Raw genomic sequence first — 8,298 nt, forward strand, 5'->3', positions numbered from 1 at the left:
TGCTATGTTTAGTTATCTCCTCAATGATAATAATTGTTGGATGATCATGCTGCTTGATAAACTTTGTTGGATAATGAAAGAACATTGTTTTAAGTAATTATCTGTGAATGTTGTGTATTAATATTGATTTTTATGTCATGTTAATGAATATTTTTATGTGTTAATGAAGTCTTGATTAGTATTACATATTAATGAATTTTATGTGATTTTATTGATTGAATGTTATAGTTCATAAATGGATGAATGAATGAATGAAGTATGTAATTAGATGTTAATGGGGAAATTAGATTGATGTTGGGGGGTGAGGCTAGATGAGCTTCCACCTTCACATGGTTGGCCTTGTTAAGTAGAAAAATATTAAAGTATTCTCAAAACCAAGTGAAGCTCAAAATAACATAACTTCATTAATTAATCAATTTCATTCATTTTAGGTCTAAAATGATGGGATGATTCTCTATAGTATAGGTATGAATCTCTAGAGGAAGATTAGATACTTAATCTTCTAGATTCAACAACTTTACCACTTGCCTCATTTTGGGTCTTGCAACTAGATCTGGATGGGAGCACCACAACCCTATCCCTACTAATTATTCCATTTCATCCTTCTCAAACTCCAAATTTAACTTTATAACTATAGCATCCAAAACTTTGGCTTGATCATAGGTCTACTGTTCTCTTTCCAAATGCTTAAGCATATTAGAATTCTATCTATAACTTCCTTGTTTTCCTACTTTAAGATAGTCTAACTAGTTTCCAAAAGAAAACTAGAACTCAAAATGAAACCTATTCTAGTGAGCCCATATTTACCTCTTGCAAATTTTGATACGAAACTTTGCTAAATTTGGAAAACCAATGAATCCTAAAATATAATGTATCCATATTTTCATTTTCTTTCCCTCCTTATCTATAATTTTTGAAGAGATCTGCTTGTGTTGAAAACATATTGATGCAAGTATGAGAATGTGTTTCAATCATTATTTTGTCACTAATGAAAAATTTGGTAGTTTCTAGTAAGACAACTGATTAGTTGATTTGAGTACTATCATTTGTTTGATTGATGAGGAGGTTTTGATCAAATGGGATAACAATAGCATCTAGAGGAAAGGTTGAGGTATGGTATGAAAAAGGAGTACAAAGATCAACTAAGATAGTGATGATATATTGTATCGATTATCTACTTGAGGTTGCAAAGATTGGATACATTGATTACTTATAGAAGAACAAGTAAGAAGAATTGAGTCTACCAAGCTTGACTGAGTAGATAGTAGGTGCCAAGTAGAGTTAGTGCAAGCCAAGTACAAAATTAGCTGGAGCCGAGAAAAGTTAAAATTCAATGTATGCTGAGTGATATAGTGTAAGCTGAGTAAAGTATAGTTGATGTTGGGCACTAATAAACTTTAAGTGTTTGCCGAGTTATCTAGTTGATGCCAAGTGGAAGAACAATATGGAAGCTGAGTGACATCATATTCATGTTAAATCATGGATTTGATGAATTTGAGAAGACTTTTATTTTCTTGAATTTTGTGAAATGTGTGGAAGATAACTATGATGAGTTAGTAGCACAAAATTCATGGTAAAACATTTTGAGGTGAATTCAAAGAGGATTGAAGGAGAAGTTTCTAGAAGGGACTAAAATGAAAAGATGGGTAGATTCATTGAATCATACCTAATCCCACCTAACCCTAAGATAGGTAATAGAGGATGAATGACAAAAGATCTTAATTTTCTATTTATAGAGATTGCTAGTTAGAAGCAAGGGTTGTCATGTGGGAGAACCTAAGGAAGACAAGGAATCTAAGGTATTTCTTCATTTAGAGTTTGAATAGAAGAGACTACTATTGGAATGCAAAGAAAAAAGGCTTAAGGGTATGGATGATTGAAGGGTGAACAAGCTATCTGAGTCAAAGTGTGTGAAAACCAAGCAAAATGGAGGACTAAAATAGAGATTTGTAATTTGCAAGTATGTTGTAAGTTGTTATCAGATCAAGCCCTATTGTTACTTTCTAATCATTATACTAGTCTAGGGTAAATCCTTTGGATTAAGGTTGACCTAACAACCATTTGTAACTCCTTTAACTGGGTGACATTCCAAGTGAATGATCTATAGTCCTCTAACAAGGCTCACTCCTAATTGGGTGATTGAAATCCTCTAACCAAGTCACATTTAATAGTGTGCATTGTAACCTTTAATAGGGTTGGCCTTTCATAGAACATCACTTAAGAAGAGTGAGAGTAGCATGTTACTGGTGGTTTTATCCAAATTGGGTTTCTACATAAAATCATTGTGTCAAATGTATTATTGAATCTGTTATGTTTCATTCTTACATTTCTACAAAGTTGATTTGATAGTATCCTACAAAGTTTAAGTGATTGTATGATTTAATGGATGTATGCATGATGAATATGTTTTATAGATATGGTTCACTAGATGTGAAAATTTTTATTTGTACATCTAGACCTTGGATAACTTATTCATCCCCTTCCCAATTATTCTAAAGAATTCCAATGGCTTTTTGTTGTCTAAATTGGCCCTTCCTAAAAAATCCCCCCCCGCCCTGCCCTTTAGATATTTAACTTCATCTTATGATAGATTATTACTCTTTTAGGATGAGTTCACTACAATTTTGGGAGGAGGATGTCGCCTTAGATGAAGAGGAATCTCCGCTAACAAGAGAAATCACTATTAATTAATAGAGTTAAAACATCTTATTTAATGTTAAAATAAATTCATGTGTGCTTAATATAGGAAATGAATACCTTGATGATGTGTGTCCCTATGAAGGTTGAATTGACCTATTTAAGCCAATAAAAACATTTTATTTAATCATTTTATTCCTCCTACAACAAGATTGACTTGTTTTTTGCAGTGAACTGAAGGCATGTTTTTATCTTTTGATCTCACAAAGCATGTCCCTTTTCTTCCTTGGTCCTCTTCTTCATGGGGTAGAATTTGAGCACGAGGGAGGATTGATTCATCTTGCCATCACTCAAGGAATTATCTTGATTTGTCTCTAAACTTCAATTTCATTCTAATTTTTTTTTCATCTTCCTCATTGTTCTATGTGAATTATGAGATCATTGATTATCTCCTTCCCTTTCCTCACAATTGTGAGAGCCAAACTTTTTTCTACATTTTCCTATAATTTTGGGATGATAACTTTTGCATGTGAGCTTTGGTTTTCTTTCATGTGGATTCTCTATCACAACATGGCAAAGAAGTTTGTTTGGTATAATACATACCTAGAGAGGCTTGCAGAGAGGTAGAAATAAGTGTTGTTCATTTACACATTTATTTTATTAAAATAAAAAGTGGAGGTCTTATATGTTTATTTCTATATGAGTGAAGGTCTTATATGTTTATTCCTCTTTGAAACACTACAAAAACTTGGGTGTCGTGTTAAGTTTTTATCTTGTAGATATAGTGGAGAATCTATTTCCAAGCTTCCTACTATGGATGTTATCATCACTACAACATATCCATTCAAGGAGCCCGCATTGATAGCTACTAATATAGTTCTTTTTGTCCTTGCACTTGATTATCCAATAGAAAAAATTTCTTGTTATATCTCAGATGATGGTGCATCTCCCATCACTTTCTACTCTCTTGTAGAAACTTTGAGCTTTTCCAAAAAATAGGTACCATTCTACAGAAAGTTCAAAATAAAGAACAAGACACCCTTTATGTATTTCTTCAAAGAAAATGAGTCATCTGATCTTGATTTTTTCTGAGAATGGAAAAATATGAAGGTGATGATGATGTGATTAAAATATAGAAATCAACAGTTCTTGTGTTATTAAATCATCATGCCTCCTTAACATTGTTAAATGATATTTTGTAGGATGAGTATGAAGGTTTCAATAAAAGGATAAGCAAAAAACTAGAAGAAAAACAAGTTCCACTTGATTTTACTTCTCATCATAGTGTTGATGGTTTTGTGTATAAAATATTGGATGTTAGAAACCATAAAAGTATAGTATAGGCAATAGGGAGAGTATGAATTTAAAATTAGTTTTTATTATATTTTTGTAGTATAAACTTAAATCAAGATAGTAAGAGCTTCTCTAGAGGATGAATATCTCACACTATTAATTCTTTATATGTATAAGGCATTCATGAAAATAAAATGGTTCATGACAAGAAAGATGATGCTCTACGCCACTTGATATATGTTTTTAGAGAGAAACACCCCAAGGTCAACCATCATTATAAGGCTAGTGCCATGAATGTCATGGTTAGTAGATTTTTGTTATTTATCTTTCTAGAAATTATTTACAAAGTTTCTAGTATAAATTGTGATTGAAAAAGTTTTTGAATAATTGTTTGGAAATTTTAATAGTAATGTCAACTATGAAGAATAACATGAAATATATAATATTGTACTGTCAACTATGATAGGTTTTAATGGTATTGAAAATATATACTATTTATTAACATGATTTTTAATGATCCCTTGTGGTGTTGGATTTTTAGGAAAGAGCCTCAATGTTGATGACAAATTCTCCTTTCACACTAAATCTGGATAGTGATATGCATGACAATGATTATAGAGCTATACAACATGCTATGTGTTTTTTCCTTGAATGTAAATCAGAGAAAGAATGCTGTTTTGTTCAATTCCCTCAAGTGTTCCATGGAAGTCTCAAGGATGATCCCTTTGGAAACAAGTTGAAAATACTCACAGAAGTAAGAAACAATTTAATATATTTTTTGGATTGATTATTCAAGAGCTCTATAGCATTTTTGGTCAAGTTATTACATGATTATAGATGTAACAATGGAAGATGTTGAGTGTATATAGACTATTGGGAAGGGATCAAATGCACTCCAAGGCCCTCTTTATGGAGGAACTAGATGCTTTCATAGAAGAAAAGGCTTGTATAGGGTGCCATCTGAGGTTGATCAATACCACAGAAAAGGAAGTGAAAGGCAAAGACAAGGTAATAGAAAATCTTTGGCCTTAAATTGGTTTAGAGATTGAAGTTCAATATATGGCATGTTTTTTTACCAAATCCAAATATTTCACATGAAATAATGATATATATTACTAAATGTCTTTTAATATCTTAATGTTCATAATACTATTGTATATTAACAACAAATGTTTAATTTTTATTATATATTTAGATATACTCTTGATAACTTTGCTGATTTTTTTTTGTTATTGATTGTTTGTTGTGTACTAACATCATTGTAAAACTATGGGAATCCTTTGGAAAACTCCTCAGACCTAATTAAAAAACAATAAATTATAATTTCAATCCTATTAGAAGCAAGTTTTCTAGAAGTTACTTTTATAGTTGTACACCAATTTTTTTTAGGTGCACGACAAATATAGTGTCTAGTAGATGTTTGAGGAAGTTATGATAAGGATTCCTCTTTTTGACTTTCTTTTATTTACTAAGATTTTATTGAACTCGATTCTATTTTAATTTATTTTTTAAAAAGAAGCTTTGCCTGATAATGCATTATTATCTTTTATTAGATAAAATCTATTTATAGAAAATGAAACATGAGGAATAGTCATGTTGACATGTGGTTGGAATAGTGATTCATAAAAGGCTTATAAAATTTGTTTTATAAACCCTTTAAATATTCAATCAATAGCATGTATGATGTTGCCTAAGAAAAGATTCTAGAATTTGCATGATCTTTTTTGTTTGAGGCATTGAGGAAAGCATTCAGAGAATCCCATGCCCTATTTGAAGCAACTCGGGCTATACTAAGTGACATTCCATGCAATAGCCATACCCTTTCTTCCTTGGTTATAGAGGAAGCTTTGAAGGTTGATAGTTGCAACTATGAAACCAAAATTGCTTAGGGAAAAGTGGTAGAAGATGCATAACCCTATTTTTTTTCTTAAAAATAATTCCTACTAAAAGATTTCCCATCATCTTATATTAATCTTATTAGATGCCCATTATCCATTTGAAATGTAAATTTTGTATTTGGATTTTGATTATGATTTTTTTAGCATCAATTTTTTGGATCACACTCTGCAATCCATCATCAAGATAAGAGAAAGCAATAATGGAAAAGTGAAATATGTAGACCAATCCTCATTTTCTTTTTATTTCCCTTTGGTTGGGTTTGGTCTATGTATTTCACTTTTCAATGCATTCTCTCATCCTAATGATGGATCATGAAGCGTGATTCGAAACATTGATCCTAAAAAACATACACAATCAAATCCAAACACAAAAATTTACATATCACCTTATATATTAGATATTTGATGCAACCCACAAAAATATTCTATAGCATAGATGCTAACCCACTTTTGACTGGTTGTAAGTTGGATGGATGTATGGATCTATAGTTGATGATATTATGATAGGAATGAAGATTCATAGTCTATGTTGGCATTCCATTAGTGTCCAACCAAAGGAACTAATTTTCATGGGATGTGAAACAACAACTGGTCCAAATACCCTTGTTCAACAGAATAGATGGGCAAGAGGATTGCTTGAAATATTTGTAAGAAAACTTTGTCCTTTCATTGGACTCAGAAGAGGCATTAGCCTGAGGTAGAGGATGCTTTATGCTTATTTCTACCTACGGACTATTTGGTTAGTACCAGTTATTTGCTATGCCTTACTTCCTACCTTGAGTTTGCTATATCATAAATCATTCCTCCCCAAGGTTAGTTAAATTTCATTTTATATTAATATCATCTTATCTGTTTGATTTGAAACACACTATTAACCTAATAACCATTGGTCTCATCATATGGTTGTGGCGTGAACAATATTTTCTTGTGTTTTGATTCAAATAATCTTAAGGACAAGATAAGTTTTGAAAAAGGAAGTCAATTTTGACTATTTAATGATTAGATCTTAGTGTGCAATTTTTAAGCTGCCCATTTGATTCATTGAGTTGGTGCATCTTTAATCATACTAGTAAATGAGTCTATGTAATTTTAGATGAACCACCCAAACAAGTTAAATCATAGAATGCACTGCTTAAATTATATCATAAAGATGGGCAATGAACCACTTGCACAAGTCAAATCTTAAAATGTGTTCTTTAAACTATATCAAAAAGATGTACTCATGTTTATTTATAGATTTGCATACCATAATTTTCATTTTTTTAACACTAGCTTTATTGCTAATGAAAATTACAGAGGTTTCTTTCCTAATTGCACTAGCACTCTTCCTTTTTGTCTATGGATATCACCTTGTGTAGTATATTCTTCTTGGGTGTTTTGCGAGAGAGTGGTGGAATAACCAGTTCATGTGGCTCATTATGTGTACATCTTCATGGTTTGTTGCATTGTTTGATATTGCAGTGAAGTTGTTGGGATTGTTCATGACAGTATTTATTGTGACTCCAAAGGGGTCAAAGGAAGAAGAGAATGGTGACAAGGGTGAGTTTACATTTAATTCCTCTATATTTTTCATCATCTCTATTTCAATTATGGGCAGTGTCGATGAGATCAAAGAGAGGTTATTTGTAGAGTATTTTTGTAGTGTTTGGGTAGTCATAAATCTTTGGCCATTTGTGAAAGGATTGGTTAGAAAGGGAAAGAGAGGAATTCCTTGGAGTGTTATCATGAAATCTTCTGTTTTGGCTATTTTCATATATGCTACACTGGCTTAATTCAGTGAAGGGTGTTTTTCCTATCTGCCAATCTCACTTATTTAAATTGTATGAATCTTCTAGAAATATTCTTCTATCACAGAATGATTTTATAAATAAAATTTAAGTTAGAGAGGTTCTAGGTACTTGATAAGTATGTTTTTTGTGGTAATTACAATTGATTGTCACTTCCCCCCTTGTGACCATTTCTACAGTTCCTTTCTATATAGTAGACATGCAATATTGTTTTCTATGTTACTTGTGTAGGTCTCTTGTAGGCATTTCTTGATATGCTTGACATGATTTTTCATTTTCAAATATAAATAAATTCTCTTCTTTTTTTGTATCCATGCTAAAATATTTTTCTACTTTCAATATATAAAATTGTCAACATTTTAAAATGTAAATTTGAGATAATAAGTTATTTTTTTTGAGTATTTTGTTAATTATGAAGTAATATCATATAGCTTTTAAGGATTTTTTTTTATAACTAACCAACCATCTTCCTTTTCCTATTCAATTATAGGGAGGTGACTTCTCAAAGAGAGATGGTAAATGTAGGATTTGAGCAAAAGCACACAACAAATCCACGAAGCCTAAGAAAACTTGCATGTAGAAAACTTATCAGAGAGAAGAAAAAGAAAAGAAGAGGCAAGGGTTTGATCTGAAAAACTTAGACAAAGAAAATATTATTCAACAGATCTTCATAATTTAAAAAG

The 8,298-nt window shown here is 31.3% G+C and overlaps 1 pseudogene; it reads left to right on the plus strand.

The window, feature by feature from the left end:
- The first annotated feature begins 3,069 nt into the window (after window positions 1-3,069).
- Window positions 3,070-7,600, plus strand: LOC149530336 (cellulose synthase-like protein H1; annotated as a pseudogene).
- The last annotated feature ends 698 nt before the right edge of the window (window positions 7,601-8,298 follow it).

The sequence above is a fragment of the Cupressus sempervirens genome, chromosome 11 (assembly GCF_028749045.1).
Source record: "Cupressus sempervirens isolate cs-2001-9-10 chromosome 11, ASM2874904v1, whole genome shotgun sequence".
Taxonomy (NCBI): domain Eukaryota; kingdom Viridiplantae; phylum Streptophyta; class Pinopsida; order Cupressales; family Cupressaceae; genus Cupressus; species Cupressus sempervirens.